Below are 19,559 nucleotides of genomic sequence, written 5' to 3'. Positions count from 1 at the left end.
GAAACCAGAAAGAGGGCACAGGTCTTAACAAAAAACTATAGGGAAAAACTTAATATGTTTTATATAATTTTCTACCAATTAAAACTTAAATTCTGAATCTAGCTAATGTTAATTATCATTTCAAAAGTGAACATTCTATTTGGGCTGAATGCTGGTTTTATGTATCTTTTGGTATCAGCAGAATTTTAGCTGATATTAATAATAGGGCATGATACTTTGAAAAACTCTGGTTGATAAGTTTGCATTTCAAATGATGTGAGTAACTTTACTATTCAACATGTTTCATTAGCTACACATGGAATCTTTAAGTTGATTAAAATGAGGAAACAGTTTCTTAGTAATGCTAGTCACTTTTCACAAGTTCTCACTAACTACAGGTAGTTCTTGGTTACTGTATTAAATACAGCCAAACCTTTCATTGCACAAAGTTCTCAAGAGGTCAAGCCTAAATCACCAAATTCTTATATGGTTAATACCATGAAACTCAAGATCTAGATTTTCTTTATTACTCTAGTAACACTTTGTACCTGCATATTTGGTTCTAATTCTTCCTTCACTTTTGGAAATGTATTTTGTGATTTGGTCATTGTGTGTGTTAGGGATTTGGTAGGCTACGAGAAGATTTTACTTTATAAACACCATGAATAAAAAAATAAAAGTTCATTTGCATCTTTGCATTCCAGTGTTTAGTAACTACAGTTTTGAAGCAGTCATAACACTGATTCAGTTTTATGTAATATTTGTTAATACTTGGTGGTCATATTGATCTGTAAAATGTCACCTGTAAGCTTGAGAATACTTTACTAAGTTGATGAGATGCCCTTGCTGGGGAAGACTGACTGTATTTCTCAATAATTGGCTCATCTAGTTCTTTTCAAGGACTAAGAACTGAGTTTGTTTTGCCTAGTTTATAGGGAATTGCACTTTTTTTTTTTTTTTTTTTTTAGAAACCAGTTTACGTATTGGTATGTTACAAGACATTAGAAATGATGATAGAAATGAGGTGGAATGCAATAGTTTAATGTTTTCCATTTGTAGGGAAAGCACATCAGGTAGACAAAGTAGTGTTTGGAGGAAGGATGAGAAAATCTGGATATGTACACAGGATTTTAAACCTGGAAGGTAGTTGATATTGCTTTTAATTCAACAGCTGTATATACATTTGAGATAGGAAGTAGTATTTTTTTTTAACCTTGCAAAGAATAGTAAAAAGAAGCTAGACATGAGTAAGGATTTTCGTCAGCATTTAAATATGAGAATGGTTCTACATGGTAAAGATATAAAATCAGAGATGAGGAGATGACACAGTCAGTAAAGACTTACCATCTACATAAGCATGAGGATCTGAGTTTGATTCCCAAAACTCAGTTAAAAAAAGCCTGGGCACAACATCACATGCTTGTAATCTCAGCACTGGGGAGGCAGAGTCAGGTAAATCCGGGGGCTTCCTAACCACAGCCGAGCCTCCTTCCTTTACTCCTGAGGAATGACACTGGAAATTGACTTCTGACCTCCACGTGCACATATGCACCCACGGGAACAAAAACACATAGACATATAAGATTCACAGTGAAGAATATAAAATCAGTAAGCAAATAAAGGAGATTGTCCTCCTTCATTCTGTAATCAGAATATGACAGCATTTATTTTGTGGCAGCATGTAATTAAGGGGATAAGAAAGAATAACTGTATTACTTTTTGCCTATGAATAGATGAAAATATTTTTAAATTGTTAGTGAAATGAAACTTTGTTTCTATTGATAACAGTAGACTTGAACTTTTTTCCTGAATTACTTTACTTTGCCTTATATAGCATTCATCTGTAACGGCGGCAGGATTTTCTCCCCTGAGGTTACCACTGTCTATTTTATCTCCTTGGGTGATGAAAATTATTCATATATGGCTACATTTTAAATCATAAGCATTATGTTCTATAAAGAAAGATTGTTGGTCTTTGTTTTAGAATTCCCATTTCAGAAGCTAAATAGCAACTGGCACTTGCTTCAGTATATAGAAAATGATGGGGAGTGGTGGAGACCATGACCTTAGTGTCAGGCATGTCAGTCTCTGCTCAGCCCTGAGCCTTTGTTGTTTTGCAGGTGTGTCTAGTATTTTTGGAATTCTGTTTTCCTTTAGGATACCAGAAGTCCAGATTGCTAGGGAGAATCTATTTATAAATGTTAGTAAATTGGTAACTACCAGTGACAGCAGTGAATACTCAGGTTATAAAAGAGGACTAGTATGAAACTAGTTTGTAACCACTAATTCAGATGAGTTGGAGAAAAACTCCAGAAATGGTACTCATATTAAATGGAGTGTTCTTTAACACAAAAGGGCCAAAGTGGTCATAATCTCCTTCTCTACTTCCCTCTCTCTTTCCCTCCCTCCCTCCCTCCCTCCCTCCCTCCCTCCCTCCCTCCCTCCCTCCTTCCCTCCCTCTCTCTTTCTTCCTCTTCTCCCTCCCCGTCGTGTGTGTGTGTGTGTGTGTGTGTGTGTGTGTGTGTGTGTGTGTGTGTGTTTGTAGGGATTGGGATTCTAGGACCTCTTGTGCAGTAGGCAAGCACACCACCGATCTGGTCATAAATCTTTTTAAAAATTGAGCTAGAATTTGTATACTATAACATTTACACTCTTAAAATAAGTGGTTTTTTTAGTATTTTCACAAAACTGTAATCACCACTAATTCTAGAACATTTTTACCACTCGATTAGCAGTCATTTTCAACTTTCTCTTCCTTTCTAAATCTGGCAATCAATAATTACTTTTTATGAATTTGCCTGTTCTGGATATTTAAATGAAATCACATAGCATATGTCCTTTAATGTCGTACTTGATTCATTTTGCAAAATACTTTGTTAATGTCTATTTACTTATAAAGGTTTATTCATGTTGCATTAATCTGTTGGTCCTAACTTTGTGTGTCTTGTATAGGGCTGCTGCATTCAAATCCAAGGGTCTTATGCTAAATAGACACTTGATCACTGAGCTACATTACTAACCCTGACCATAAGCATGTTCAGGAGTTTGCAAAAAAAAAAAAAAAAAAATTAAAAATACTTATACCATTCTATTTGCACCTGAAGCTGACTTAACATTAGTGTGGAATAGTGTTTTTCTGTTTCTCAGAAATTTGTTTATAACTGGAGTTAAATTTTGTTTGCAGTAATATTAAAGGGTAGTGGGTTTTAAGTTTTAGATTTTTAGAATTTTTTTCTACTTGTATTTAGTATGTAGGTTTCTTAAATACTGTCCCCCCCCCCCCCCCCGGGGAAAAATGTTTAAATTTTAGGGCCCTATTAGGTACATGATTATGAAATATGATGATTGAAAATGTTATACAATGTGTAGTGATGAGGTCAGTGGTTGGTATCCGCCTTGGCTGTCCCAGAACTTGTTCTGTAGATCTTTACAGACATCTCCTGAGCAATGAAGTTAAAGATGCGCACCACCATCTACAGCAATGTTGGGAGGGGGCGGTTTGAGATAGGCTCTCTCTGTATTCCTGGCTAGCCGGGAACCTGGCTTGTAGACCAGGGTGGCCTTGAACTATGTGTGGTTACAATGTATGAATTTTTAAAGAATGGATTTTAAAATCTACATACAAATTTAATATTGAACTCATTTTGCAAAGTACAAATTTTCACTTGATCAAGGATCTCCTGAGAACTGAACATGATTAGGCTCTTCATGAGTAGGGAAACAAAGAAGAGATACTATTTATGCAATAGTTTGACTGAGACGGACCCCTAGGGCTCATAGATAGATCTAAATACTTAGTAACCAGGGAGTGGAACTGTTTGAAAAGATTACAAAGATTTAGAAGTGTGTCCTTGTTGGAATAGGTGTGGCTTTGTTGGAGGATCTGTATCTCTGTGGGGTGGGCTTTGACTTTGAAAAGCCTATGCCAGTTCAATCTATCTTTCTGCCTGTAGATCAAGATGTAGCTCTCAACTGCTGCTCCAATGGCATGCTCTCCACCATGATGATAATGGACTAAGCCTATGAAATTGTAAGCAAGCCTCCAACTAAATGCTTTCTTTTATAAGAATTGTCTTGGCCATGGTGTCTCTTTTCAGCAATAGAACAATGACTAAAACACTTTGAGATACCTTATAATTATGTTTACAAGATACATGAAATGATGAAGAACATCGATGCTCATGTATTCAGGTACTCTATATTAGACTTCTCTTTGTTTTGTCTTAGAGAATAAACAGGACAGAAGAAAGAGATAGGCACAGTGTCTTCTCTTAAGGGTAGTATTAGATAAAAAAGGAAAACAAAGGCGGCATAAATACACTTTATATGAGTTACTTCAAGTACAAAATGTATAGAAGCTGAAGGAAAACAGATTATATTAAGTGAAAATGTAATGGACAATTGAAAGTTAAAAGCTCATTTGTATCAGTGGCTTTTGAATAACTTGTGTCATACAAAGCAATACCTATTGAGTTCCATATATGATGGAGATAACATGTTTCAGAATTCAGAAGGTATTAGATTATAGCTAGATAGAAACTCTTGGGGCAAATGAACTATTTTAGGTTCATCAAAAGTATGTGTTAATGTCAGAAGCAAATAGTTATGCATGGAAATGTCAAGAGAAAATGAAGTGGCAGGCCAGGAACGAAGATGCTAGGATAACGAAGAGACAGTCTTGCTAAGTGTAATTGTAAAGAATGGCCAGGATAACAGTGACTGTGTTGTGAGTACTTTGAATATTAGGCTGAGAATTCAGATATGGACAGCAGTAGCTGAGCCTCCTTCAGATAAAGTCAAATTTCAGCAAGGTTGTACATGCGTGTATGTACACAGTTCTTGAACTTTACTAGCTCCCAGAAGGGTCTGGGACACCCAGCATTTAATCACTATCTATACACATATACATGTATTTTGTTTTATATTCTGAATATTAATTACCTGTTAGGTAAATTGCTTGGATGAGATATTTCCTATTGTATAGACTGTCTCTTCATTCTGGTAATGGCTTCATTTTTAAAAAATGTATTGTATCTATGTATCATCGATATGCCTGGAGCTTTCAGAAGGCAGAATTGGATCCTCTGGAACTGGAATTTAAGATGGTAATGAGCCATTATTTGGGTGCTGGGAATTGAAGCTGGGTCCTCTGCAAAAGCAGCAAATGCTCTTAACCACTGAACTGTCTTTCCAACATTTCCCCTTGGAGACAGGGTTTCTCTAGGTCAGGTTTTCTCTAGTTCTCAACTTTGAGAGTTGAGAGACCTTTTTACAGGGGTTGCTTAAGATCATTGGAAAACAGATACTGGGATTAAGATTTATAAGTAGGAAAATTACAATTATGAAGTAACAATAAAAATAATTTTATGGTTGGGAGTCACCACAACATGAGGAACTGAATTAAACGTTGTAGCATTAGGAAGGTTGAGAAGCACTGTGGTAGGTGGTCCTTGCTGTTTTGGAGCTAAGTAGACCAGGTTGGCTTTGAGCTGCCTCCACTCGAGTGCTGGAACTAAAGATGTGTATTACTGCCTATTACACTTATTTCTTTTGCTGCATGCAAGCTTTTTGATTTCATGAAATCTTATTTACCAATTCTTGCTATTATTTCTTGAGCTATTGAAATCCTGTTTAGAAAGTTGTCTTCTATGCTTCTTTCTTGGAAGTGTTTTCTTCTAGTAGTTTAATATCTTAAATTAAGGTCTTTGCTAGGTTTTGAATTGATTTTATATACAGAGTGACAGGAAGGGGTCTAGTTGCAGCCTTATATATATTGATACTAAGTTTTCTTAATATCATTTATTAAGAGCCTGCCTTTTTGCTAATATATGTTTTGGTCCCAGTGTTGAGAATCACATGGCATTAGTTATGTAGGTTTTTTTGTTTTGTTTTGTTTTTCGAGACAGGGTTTCTCTGTATAGCCTTGGGTGTCCTGGAACTCACTCGGTAGACCAGGCTGGCCTCGAACTCAGAAATCCGCCTGCCTCTGTCTCCCAAGTGCTGGGATTAAAGGTGTAAAGGCGTGCGCCACCACTGCCCAGCAGTTATGTAGGTTTATATCTGGGTCCTCTCTTATCTGTTGGCTTCTGTGCACTTGAAGCCTGCTGCTTTTTGACTGTCATTTTGCAGTGTAATTTGTCTCCATTTCTTTGTGGGGTTTTTTTTTTTTTTTTTTTTTTTTTTTTTTTGTATTTCCATATGTGTTTTTTGATGAAAAAATTTTCTGAAGAATTTTGTTAGAATTTTGATGGTGATTGCATTCAATCTGTAGATGGCTTGGTGTGTGATCATGGGATGGTGGTAAGTCTTTTCATCTTCTCTTTTCTCTTTCATTCACTTCATGTTTATACTTTTCATCATAGAGATCTAGGTAAGTATATTATTATTTTGTTGGTGGTGGTGCTTTGATTTCAGGCTATTATGAATGAGGATTTTTCCTGATATTTTTTCTCTCTTAACATATTCATTATTGATGGATATAATTTACATTTCCCAGGTGACTACTAATTTTAGTGTATTGATTTTATAGTCTGCTATTTTGCTGAAAGTTCTTTTAGATCTTGAGTTTTCTGGTGAAGCGTTGGGCATCTTTTAAGTATAGAATCATGTCACCTGCAAATATGGGTAATTTACTTTTTTACTGTTTATATCATTTTTATTCCTTTTGGGGTGTTTAGCTTTTTGAGATTAAAGTCTCCCTCTGTATCTCTGGCTGGCCTGGGGCTCCCTCTATAGACCAGACTTGGATTTGCAGAGACCCACCTGCCTCTGCTTTCAGAGTGCTGGGGAGAGGAGAGACCTGTCTCAGTCTTGGTGCTTTCACTTTCCCTCCATCGGTATCAAGTTGGCTGTAGACTTTTGTAAATAACCTTGATATTTTGAGGTACTTTATATGAATGATGATGAGTTAATCGTGATTAATTAATAGTGATCTTTGTATTACTAGTTTCTAACAGCCTTTTCTGAAGGAACATGAATTTGTCAAAGGCTTTTTAGGTTTAAGATCATCAATCAATTCCTCCACGCGCCCAATTTTATGTTACATTTATTGATTTGAATTTGTTGAGCTATTCTAAGAAAACAGACTTGATCATAGTCTCTTAGTGTATTTTTGTTTAGTCTGCAAATATTTTAATGTGGCTTTGTTTGTTTGTTTGTTTAATCATGAGATTGGTCTGTAGTTGGTGTTCTTGCTGTTTTCCTATCTCTGCTGGATTAGTAGATGAGTGTGTAGTGCTCCCTCCCTGTCTGTTTTATGGAACAGATTAAGGAGCACTGTTGTTGTTTAAGGATGTGGTAGAGTGCAGCCATGACTCCCTCTGGTCATATGATTTTTCCTTGTTGAGAATTTTTTTATTACTGTTGTATGATCTTTGAGGGTTTTTTTTTCCCCCTTCTTGGGTCAAGTCTGGTAAGTTACACATATCTAGAAATTTATTCTAAAAATTTCAACTGATTGGAACACAAGATTTGATCCTTTGTATCTAACTGGTATTCTTTTTAAAAGCTACTTTTTTGGTTTTTCCTTTTATTAATTTGGGTCATCTCTCTTTGCTTAAATAACAGTTTACTAATCTTTAACTTTTCTAAGAGTGAGTCTTTTGTTTTTATTGGTCCTTTTTATTGTTGCTTTAGTCTCTATTCTATTTCTCTCCTCCTTGATTTTTTTTTTCCTTCTAATTTTGGGTTTTGTTTTTCCCAGACTATGTGATAAGTTATTAGGTTATTTTTTTGAGATGTTATGGGTACATAACATCTTTTGAGATGTTTTGATATGTGTACCCGGAGCTATAAATTTCCCTCTAACACTGCTTTTGTAGTATCTCACCCACTTTAATGCATTTTCATTTGTATTGGATTGTAGGACATTTTTAATTTCTCTCAATTTCTTTAAAAATTTGCAGGCTTATTCTTCTATGTGTTTGTTTATTTTCTCTATTTTCCTACTTGGTATTGATTTTATTTTGATTTGGAGAGATAAAAGAAAGTATTTCAATAGTTTTGTATTTGCTAATACTTGTTTTATATCCTGAAATGTGATCAGTTTTGGAGAAAGTGTCCTGGGTGGCCAAGAACAGTATGTATTCTGTAACTCTTAAATGGGATATTCTATAGATGTTATTAAATCCATATTATATATAATATAGTTTAATTCAAAAATTTCTTTGTTGATTTTTTTGTCTAAATAATCTGTTAATGAGAGAGGAGTATTAAAGTCACATCTTGTAATATGTAGACAAGTAGCATTTGCTTGAAATTGAGTGCAAAATTTGATATATTTACAGTCATAGCTTGACAAATAGCTGTCTAACACTCAGTGATTTTCTTGCTTTTAATTTTGGTTTTCAATCTGCTTTTTAATATCTAAGTATAACCTATTCCTCCTTGCTCTTGGGTTCTCTGTTTGCTTGAGATGCATGGTCTGGTGATTTCCCTGCACACAGTTGGCTTTTGTATTTTAAACCAAACATATATGTGTTAAACCAAACCCGTTTATGTGTTTCAGTGGAAAGATAAAACCTTGCCTCTAAGGTTATTAAAGGCATGCACAGAATTTTCTCTTATTCACTTTAGAGGTTTGCTGGTATATTGCATTTGATTCTTTACTAATTCTCATTTGTGTGTTTGTCCTCCTAGTGAGGTCTTCTTTTTTCTTTGAGCTTCAGTGACTTTGTCTGTCTGTCTTCCTCTTTGTGTAGTGTTGCTGACAGTGTACACTGCTGTCTTGGTCATCATTAATTGCTTTGCTTTATGCTCATTGTGGCATTTTTTTTTAATTCCTCTTTCAGTTTTCAAAGATAATTTTTACTAGATATAGAAATTGTGGTTGGCAATTACTTTTAGGATGTGAAATATATTAGTACATCTCCTAGCCTTTAGGATTTGTGTTGAACATTTTGTTATTTTGATAGGTCCATAGTAATAAGGAATGTATAACTTCTGCCTTGAAGCCTCTCTCCCCGCCCCCCCAAATGTGTCCTGTATTTGGACTCCTTCCTTAGACTTAGAGAGTTTTCTGCTATAATATTTCCTCCTCTCTTCCCTTCCTTTCCTAAAGGATAAGATCTTGCTATGCTATATAGCCCAGGTTGGCATAGAACTCACTGTGGTGATCCTCCTGCCTCAGACTCCCAATTGCTGGTTAATATAGGCATGTACTATCTCACCTAGCTTTGTAGCTTCCTTCTATACCAAAGACTTATATTTTTGATTTTTAATTATATCCTGGAGATGTTAAACATTGTGACGATGACACACTTCCTACCCCGTTGCTGTCTAAGTGTGTTCTCAGCCCTTTTCGTTGAGCATGCTATTTGATTGATTGAGCTTTTCATTACTAGGGGCTCTCACACCCTAATTCTGTATGTCTTTGCAGAATTGTCCTGGTTGCTGAATTTCTTGTTCAAGTTCTAAATTGACTGTTTTACATTATTTGTTTATTTGAATCCTCTTTGAGGTCATTGATCATTTTAAAAATTAAAATTTTAAAAGTGCACTCACATGTGCATGTGTTTGTGCCCAACATTCCAGGCACTTCCATAGTTTTGAATTTGGATATTGAAGATTTATTCCATTTTAGAGGAATTCTGATGTCTTTCTTTTTCATATTCTTTTTCTGCTGTGATTGTGCAGTTATTGGGATGGATATCTCCTTAGGCTTACATGTGACCATCTTAGTAAGGAACCTTTTCTTGAGGACTCAATTCCCTGTACTGTTCAGAGGAGAAAGCCAGTGGTGGTAACAGCAGCAATACTCCAGCAAACCAAATAAATAAGTACAGTGAAAAAATCAATTAAAGACTGCTGTATCATTGTTAACCATAGGAAAAGAAAGGGCAATGTGGAATAAGCTATGAAATTAAAGCTATGAAGTTGTAGTTAATAAAAGAATGAATGAGGAGGAGGTAAAGAAAAAAATAAAGAGAAGTGCAAGAGATAAAAATTTGATTATAAAGTTAAAATAAAAAACTAAAACAAGGTAAATGTATTAGATCACAGGAAGAAGACGCTGGAGAGATAACACAGCAGTGTTGGATCAGCCTAGCATGCCCAAGGCTCTGGGGTTTAATCTCAGGACTGTTAAAACAGCAACAATATACACAATAAAACAGAAAAGGCTTAGTTTTAAATTTTAAAAAGCACTTAAAGTACTATAAAGAAAAAGGTAAAAGAAAGAATTAGAGAAGGATTCTTTCTAGGTTCTGTAAAAATTGCAATCTGCCAGGTCTGGAGGAGGAACAGTTAATGGTCATTCTTCTCTATTCTCACCACACTGGTTGATGCTGTTTGCAGGTCCTCTAGATCAGCCGCTGTGGCTCACTGTTAGCGACAGGGTCTCAGTTAGTGTAGATATTTCCCTTCTGTGCTGCTCCAATGAGCTTTGAGACCTTTGGGATGGCTCCCAAGTTGCTGTGCCTATGGGTGATAAACATCCAAACTGAGGGATGTCTCCAAGTGCCTGTGAGAATGAGGAAAACAGTACTAAGATCCACTCTGGAGAGAACTTAGTTATCCCGTCAGTCACAGTGTATATTGGTGACTTCTTAAACATGCATATCACTTGTTTCATCCTGGACACTGAAACTATTTGAGTAAAATGAAAACAGAAAAAAGAATCTTGGTTTCAACTAAGATTGTGTTATTGATACAACTTTTCCATCCTTAAGACTTATAAACATTTTTAAATTGAGATTCCCAAATTTGTGATTATGGATTTGAGTTTTTATTTAAGCTCAAATCTTTCCAACATTTTCCTATTTGATCATTTCAGTCAGTTACATTTCACTCCAGATGTAACACAATTTATTATTCCTTTGACTGACTGATTTTATTTTACATCAAATTCTATAACCAGATTGTAAAGCATACAAGAATGTACTTGGAGAATTGTTGGCAGGAAATCTGGCCAAGCATTTGGGGAGGTTGAGACAAGAGAATTGCTGCAAATTCAAGGACAGTCTGAACCATGGTGAGTACTAGCCCAACCAGGACTACATGGCAAGGCCTGGTCTCAGTGATACCTCCCCAGTCCCCCAGTCAGAATGTTAGCATATATGGTTGGAGCATAGGACACATGGAGTGTGAGGAAGTGACCGTGGTGGAGAGAGGGGCCAGGTCATAGAGTATGTTCTGAATTATCACTGAATTATCCAAAGCAGGCAGTACAGGATTTGTATTTTGAATGAATTCTGGAGAATTGATAAAGTACAGGAATTAGTAGGATGTTAAATTCATTTGAAATAAGGTTTGACCTTAGCCAGTAAGATGAATTTTATTTTGTAAATATGGATGTTGGAACTTGAAAACATTGAAATGTCCTTGAGTGAGCTGTTAAATTGAGACTGATTTCATAGAAGGGTGTTTTAGGTAGTAATCAAAGTAAGTGAATTTATTTGAGAATGAGAAGGGCTCATGATCAAAGAGACTATAACGGAGAACGTAGAATGGGTGGAGGAAAGGGAATTCTGAGAAGTCACAGGAGGTAGGAAAAGGCCGATAGAGATTGCTTGTCACAGGTCAAAGGACTTTGCCAAGTGGCACCTTTGTTCTCTTGGGCTTTGTTTAACTTAGGCTTAAATTGCTCTGATTAAAGAAGCAGTGTTAGGAAGACTAGAGAGTAGCTCTATCTAACATGACCTTGGTTGAAAGCAGAGTTCTCCTTCCATGGCTTTCAGTTCATACAAATAGTTACAGTGCCTAAGACAGGAATTACTGTTGATATCCACCATAATTTAATACATTTGTTGTAAACTTTCCTCTGGAAATGGTCTTCCTGTTGCCTTAAGCTCTTTACTGCTTAAGCCACTGTTTATTTGTGTTTATATCAGAATCATTTGGCAAGCTTTAAATACAAATTCTTAGAATGTGCATTGGGAGAGTCTAGTTAGACCCTTAGACCAAGGATCACTTCCACAGTTAATTAATATTTACTGCCTTTTCATGTGTGCATTTGGTGGTGGCGGTGGCGGTGGCGGTGGCAGTGGCGGTGGCAGTGGTGGGAAATTTAGTCCAAGTGTTACTGGATTTCCTCCTTGAATAATCCTATTTCCCATTTGTTGCCAGAGCAGCTTTAGATACGATGTCAGCTTGAGCAGATTCCAGCTTCCTTAGTCTCCCAGGTGATCACTCATTACCGTGGAGTTTTGGATTTAAGTGTAAAATAAAAGTAAACGTTGTGCTAACCCTACAGTTTGGGAAGTTTATTTATTGTAGTGTCCACATCCATCACTGTAAGTCCTTAGACTATTTTCTAGGAATAGCTGTTGCCTTGGTTTGTGCTATTTGTGTTTAAGCCTCATGTGTATGGTAGGCTAGTCTTCAACAGTTGGCTTCTAGTTCCTATATATTGTTTTCTCTGTAATACTTTTAATGGAAATGGATATAATAAACACCCTGATTGTTGGATTAAAAAAGAAACTCATGTCTACTATCTGTTGGTCCTTGTACTGGGGATACATCTATAGAGCAAGGTATCTACTTCCTGTGATGAGATGAAATGAAATTAGATATGGACAGTTATTTTAGCCATGAGTTGGAAACATTAAAGAAATGGCTAACTGTACCCAAAGGTGAAGTAGGAATGATTTCTTGAAGTTTACTCTAATAGAATTTTACTTACTGGTGTTACTTTCACAGTTTGCCGTTCTTTTGCCACCGCACTCCACTGCCCCCTCCTCCCCCCCTTGTAGGGATTGAACCCAGGCTCTTGGCCATTATAAGTTCAACCCTCCTTTATTTTGGCTCAAGAAAATTAACATCCCCCCCCCGCCAGAATATATTGTTAATCTTATATTAACTGAAATTTAGATAATTAATCTCTTGTTTGTAATTCCCACCTCTTTCTTACATGTTCCATTATTAGTGTCTCTATGTACTTTAACTGTTAGTAAGACTGTAATACTCAGGCAGGACAAAAACCGTGTAAAAATGCCCATTATAGAACTCAGATTAGTTTTGTTAATTCTGTTTTATTCTGTATATAGCATAGGCTGACCTTAAACCTAAGATCCTTCTGCTTCAGCTGCTCCAAGTACAGAGATTGCAGGCATTTACTATCATGCTTCTTAGCCAGAATTCAGTTTTGCTTAAATGTGCTGTGTACTGTAGTACAACTTTAAAAATACTACTTACTTCAGTAATTAGTGAAAACATTTTTCATTGTCATACATCATATTTGAGTATCTGCATTTGTGAAAAGGTCTTTTTTGAAAAAAGCTTTTTATTGATTCTTTGTGAACGTCACGTCACACACCCCAGTCCCAATCATCTCCCCGTCCCTTTGTATCTCCCCCCCTTGCAACTTCCCCCCAAAAGAAAATTAAAAGTAAAACAAAACGTCTCATTGTGGAAGCTCAGTGTCACAGTGTATCCCACAGTGTACCCTTTTGGCCATACATCCTTACTTGCAAATGTGCATTGCAGTGAGTCATTGGTCTGTTAAAGGCAGCACTATCAACACTGGATCCTCACCAGGGCTCCTTGGATGTGCTGTAGCTGCCTTGAGATCCTGCAGCTATGGATCTATAGAACTAGCTAATCCTTCTTCTTGCTTTGGGCTTAGCTTGCTTTTTTTTCTAATTCTTAAGGTAGAAGTTTGTTTGAAAATTTTCATATTTAGTTATAAATTACCTTCTATAAACATTGTTAATTGTATCTTAAGCTTGTCTATGTCTTATTGTTATTCAACTTAAAATATGTTCTGAGTTTCTTTGTGATGCCATTTTTGACCTGAGGTTTTTTTGTTTGTTTTGTTCTTGATTTTCAAATATTCTTTTGTCTTTGATTTCTACTTCACTTACATTACAACTGGAGATGTTCTTTGTGTCACTGACATGGTTTGGAAAATGGTCTATGAGACTTAACAAGCATTCGTTTGCATTTTGCTATTGTTGGATTCTTTCAGGTGTCTTTTGGGTCAAATTAGTTGGTAGTGAAGTTCAAATCTTCATTATTTTTTCTAATTTTCTGTCGTCACTTTTATTCAGATAAGATTGACATCTGCTTATAACCTTTAACTTGGCAATTTCATCTATCACTCTGGCTTTTTAAAAAAAAATGTTACCTATTTGGGGACTTTTTATTAAGGGCATACATATATATTTGTACCTTTCTGCTTAATTGATAGTTTTAATATTATAAAATATCTTTGTCTCCCATAAAAATTACATTTTATTTTTAGTGATTGTTTCTTAGCATTGTTTTTCTGATGTGTTTGAATCTGAAGTGTCTCTTTAGGTGGACTATAATCAATGATTTGGTATTGCTTTGTAGGTGGTGCTTTTTGAGACAGTTTCTCACTAAGAGCTCACATTGGTTCTGGAACCTAGTGGTCTTCCTGTTTTCAGCTTCCTCAATACTTTGATTCCTGAATGTATTGGGTATTTCTTTCTAGAATACAGTCAAACAATCTGTCTTTTTAAAAGAATATTGTGTGCACATCTATGATGTGTCTTTCAGTGTGAATATGCTTGTCATATGGTGTACCTGTGGAGGTCAGAGGACAGTTTTGGTATCTATACTTTCCATCTATCCTGAGATCTGGAGTTTGAAATCAATCAGGTTTGTGCCACACGTGCTGTGTCATCACGTTGGCCCTCATGTCATTAAACCCCTTTTAAAGGAGCTTTTAATCCATTTATTTAAAAAAATGTTTCATTTTTTAAGTATATGTGTATATGTGTGTCTCTGTGTGGGTATGTTTTTGTGAGTGATGGTATGTCCAAGGAGTTCAGTAAAGGGTGACACGTTATGGGTGGCTGTGAGCTACCAGGTATGGGTGCTGGGAACAAAACTTGGTTCTTCTGCAAGAGAACTGTGCCTTCTTAACCAGTGAGCTATATCTCCAGCCTTAATCCTTTTATCTTTTAATACATGTATGTGATATCTCTTCCTATTTTATCATTTTTGGTTTCTTTGATTTTCAAAAACTATTTTTGTACTTTTTGTTCTATGTATTAAGCATTTGTCTTATTTATTGCAGTATACTACATATGAATGCTATTAATGTCTCTGTAGCTAACTCCATTTCTCTCCTCTTCTTAGTGCTATCATTGTTATGTTCATTAGTAACAACCTCATGGCAGTGTTTTGATTATTTCTGCAGCATATATCAATTTAAAGGATAAAACAAGATTAAAAACATTTTATTAACCTGTAATCTTATCATTCCCAATTTTCTTTATTCTTAGATTCAAGTTAACTACCTACTGTCATTCTTTTTTCAATAATACAGCTTTATTATATAACCCCCCCTTTTCTGAGTTAAAAAAAAGCCCAAGGTGCAGTTATATTCTTTCATTCAATAAACTTTTACATTAGAGAAAACAAAAATAAAACGTATTATTTACACTTTTTATATGCAGTGGTCTTTGGTGGTTTTGCATTTTCTTCATATGAATTCCCGCTACTACCTGGTTCCATCCTGAAGAATTTCCTTTAGTATTTGACTGTATGTTACTTTTTTTGTCCCTGAGCCTATAAAAAACATTTTTCATTCAAATCACCACCTTTCACTTCTGGCCCCCCATAGGCCCATGTCCATCTCAGGATGCATTTAGTTCAACTTCCAAACTTTCCATAGTCTTTAACAGTCTCAACACTTCAAAAAGTCGAAAGTTTCTTGAGACTCCAGGCACATTTAGATTTGAGCTTTGAGGAAATGGCTTTGCATTTATTCAGAGATGGCCTGTTTAGAGACTCTGTAGAAAGACAAAGCTCTCTCTTTCTCTGTGATTTCCTTAGTGTTTTGGCTAATTTCATCCAAGTAGTTACTTGAAGGCATAAGTATTTACAGATCTGGGAATTGTGGGGAATGGTTCAGGAGGTACAGAGTTTGCCTTGCAAACATGAAGATCTAAATTCTATCTCCAGAACACATGTAAAAATGCCAGTCATGTCACAGACAGGAAGATCATTAGGGCTTGCTGGTCAGCAAGTTTAGTCTAAGCCAATAAGAGCTTGTCTCAAAGGAGATAGCATTCTTGAGGTGACAACTACAGTTGTCTTCTGGCCTCCATGTGCACATATGTACACTTCTACATACAGGTTCATGTACACCAGCATGTATGTAAGTACATGTATGCATATTTATTAAAAATAATTACAATTTTTAGCAAAGTTTAGTGAGGTTTATAGAAAAGGAATCCTGGAAGCTCACTGTGTGCAACAACAGTTGGGGGAACCACTGTTACAGAGAGAACAGTCTAATGTTTGTTTATGTTGAATGGGGTAGTATGTGTTAATATTCTGTCTAAATTCCATCTCCACAGTTACCTGGCAATAGCCAGGTAGGCCTGGCCCACTATAAAAGGGGCTGCTTGCCCCCTCCTCTCTCAATCTCTTACTCTCTTACCCTCTTACTCTCTTACCCTCTTACTCTCTTAATCTCTTACTCTCTTACCCTCTTAATCTCTTACTCTCTTACCCTCTTAATCTCTTACTCTCTTACCCTCTTACTCTCTTATTCTCTTATCCTCTTACTCTCTTAATCTCTTACTCTCTTGCCTCTAGCTTCTCTGTCCCCTCCCCCTTCTCTTCCTCTCTCTCCACGTGGTCATGGCTGGCCTCTACTTCACTTCGTCCTCTTCTTCCATCTTCTTCACCCCACCTTTGCCCTATCTCCTGAATAAACCTCCCCCCTTGGAACTGTGCAGTCTGGAGTAGTCTGTTCTGAGCTGCTGTCGGACATCTAACTCGAACATCTAACATTATGAACTGAAGAAAAAAAAATCCTTTGATGTCTAATCTTTCTCTTAAGGAGCACCTGGACATATATTAGTAATAACCTGTTGGTAGTTTTGTCATTAACAAGGAAGGGTTACTTAAGTATTTGATGTTCATTATCTTCACTAGTTTTTATCCATACAAATATCAAGAAGCATTGCTTTGCTTCTAAGGAAAAAGTGATTAGAAAATTTATTAATTCCTAGTTTGAACTGGCCAGTTCCTCTTGTCTAAAGTACAAGGGAGAAACATCCCTTCCAGTTTTGCCAGATTCTGTTAACAGTATATGTCAAAGGTATTTATTTGCACCACCACCTACTTTGAGTGACCTCTGCAGAAGACCTTATCCTGGACCGCCCTAATGGCCTACAGTTGGTTTTGTGATTACAGGAGTGTTGTGGTAAATCTCCAACCCAAATAAGACCAGTCAAAGAAAACACAACTTCATAATTATGAATACAAACAGCACACCTAGACTGGGCCGATTTACCACTACACTGCTCTATTCCCCAGCTATGAGATCCCTTATAACTTGCGGTTTTTCCAGGCCATGTGCTTCTCCTCTATTGTCCTTCCGCCTCTTCCTCCTCCATTGGTTTCCTCTCTCTCCTCTCCCCAAACCTTTTCTGCTCCACCTCCACTTCTATTGCCCAATCACTGGCTCTAGCCTTTATTTTACAAATTAAGGTGAGCAGAAGGTTCCCAACAAATCACCTGTGTACAGATTCACTCCTCATCTGCAGCCCCTCCCAAGGAAAGCAGAATTAGCATCAAAATACAAGACCGGGCTATCCTCTACACTGGAGGGTTTTTTTTTTTTTTTAATCTTCATTCATCAAATCAGTAAATCAGTAAGCTTTCCTAGCTATAGAGCTAGCATACTGCTTTTTTGTTTTTGTGTTTTTGTTTTCTGAATAATCAAAGTTAGACTTGAAGCAGTGGGGGATTTGCTAATTCAGTCCTGAGCTTATATCAGAGCTGGAGGTAGGTCATAATTTTGCCCAGCACCAAATATATAACTTAGAGATTTGAATTTAAGCACATAATTATGTCATCGTCTTCCTACATGTAAATTGAAATAACATTTTTACCTATTGCATTCATTACTTTAAAGACATGTCTATGGACTGTATTGAGAACATAGAAATAGAGCCTATTGTTTCATTTCCCACTAGCTTTATCTGAAATATTTCTTTGACACATGTTTATATGGTCTGTTTCCCTCTGCTGAAATTAATTTTTTGAGGACTGTGTGTTTCATACACCATTATCATTTATAACAATGTTTTACGTACAGTGACATTCAGATAAAAGTAGATGGATGAATGCTACAACCTAGCACCTGTATTTTTTTTTTTTAAATACCTTGGGTTATTTTGTTACACAGTCAGTCTCAAGGTTAGATGAGCTTGTCTTCCCTCTGTGGCTTAATACTGTGCCTAAGAAGCACATGATCAATACTGTGTCTTTACCAAAAGACCACTGTTAGATGTGACTCACTTGGAATTTGTAGCCTGACTGAATTTCCTAGAAGGAAGAGTTAATCACTGTTACTGAAATACTACTTATATGTAGGAACCCAAACATAATTGTTCTCCATCATATGATATTAAGTTTAGGAGTGATGGACAGATGGACTTAAAATGAGTTTATTCACTTAAAAAACGTGTGTGTGTGTGTGTGTGTGTGTGTTTTGCCTGCAGGTATGTGAGAGTACTACATGTGTGCTTGGTGCCTGTAGAGGCCAGAAGAGGGTATGAGATGCTTTAGAACTGCAGTTACAGACAGTTGTGAGATACCATGTAAGTCCTGGGAACTGAACCTGGTTCTTCTGCAAGAGTAGCAAGAACTCTGAGCTACTTAGCCCCAGTTTACTTGCTTTCTTGTTAAGAAGGTGAAGTCAAATCTTACAGTTTACATCAAGAATATTTCCCAGTTTTTCTTTTCTTTTTTCCCCTCTTGCTCATTTTTGGCAATATGTGAGAGCATTTTTTGATTGTTAAAAAATGGGAGCGGAAAAAGTGCTACTGGCATCTATTGGGTAGAGGCCAGAAATATGGCTCAAATTTTTCAGTGAATGGGATAATAAAGAACCATCTGGGGATTAGGAAATGGCTCATGTAAAGTACTTGCTACATAAGCCTGAGTTTAGCTCCCTAACACCGCATAAAAGCCAGGTGTGGTGGTATGTGTCTGTAACCCAGTGCTAAGGTCAAGAACAACAGTTCTCCGGCTTGCTGGCCAACTAGTCCGGCCAAAATAGTGAGTTAGGTTTAGTGATAACCTTTTCTCAGAAAGTAAAGTAGAAGAGTCGAGAGTATTAGCTCACTTTCTGCTCTTCCAGACGACTAGAGTTCAGTTCCTAGCACCCACATCTAGCAGCTCACAGCCACTCATAACTTCAGCTTCAAGGGGGTCCAACACTATCATCTGGCCTTCATGGGCACCCATGTACACATAGTACATACAAATAGACATATTTACACCGATAATAATAAAGATCTTAAAGAATGATAACTAAGATTTCACATCAGAACAACTGCAGTGATCCCATGAGTTTACATTATGGGCTGCTATCCAAAGGTGAAGAATAGGTTAAGTAATATGAAAGGTTGGCCGGAATTAAAGGTGGAAAACGTCACCTTTTAGACTTAGTTAGAAATGCTTATGTCAGACAGTAAGATGGACTTTCATTATAAAGTTACTAATAGCAGTTGCCTAAACAATCTGCTTGGTTCCCACACAGCTTTCCATATTTAGTGATAAGGCATCAAACACCCCAAATAGGAAATCCTTTTGTGCTTATTGTTGGAATTCACCTGGTAGGAATGCATGTCAACTTGGATGGATGTGTTTGT

General features: G+C 36.5%; 1 protein-coding gene across 1 annotated transcript in view; it reads left to right on the top strand.

The window, feature by feature from the left end:
- The window catches only part of Ankrd28 (ankyrin repeat domain 28), a 134,189-nt gene that overhangs the window by 1,260 nt on the left and 113,370 nt on the right, over nt 1–19,559 (top strand). The window lies entirely within an intron of this gene.

Source organism: Arvicanthis niloticus, chromosome 3 (genome assembly GCF_011762505.2).
Source record: "Arvicanthis niloticus isolate mArvNil1 chromosome 3, mArvNil1.pat.X, whole genome shotgun sequence".
In the NCBI taxonomy this organism is placed as follows: domain Eukaryota; kingdom Metazoa; phylum Chordata; class Mammalia; order Rodentia; family Muridae; genus Arvicanthis; species Arvicanthis niloticus.
The sequence above is the reverse complement of the archived record's forward strand: the minus strand, read 5'-3'. Positions and strand labels throughout refer to the sequence as shown.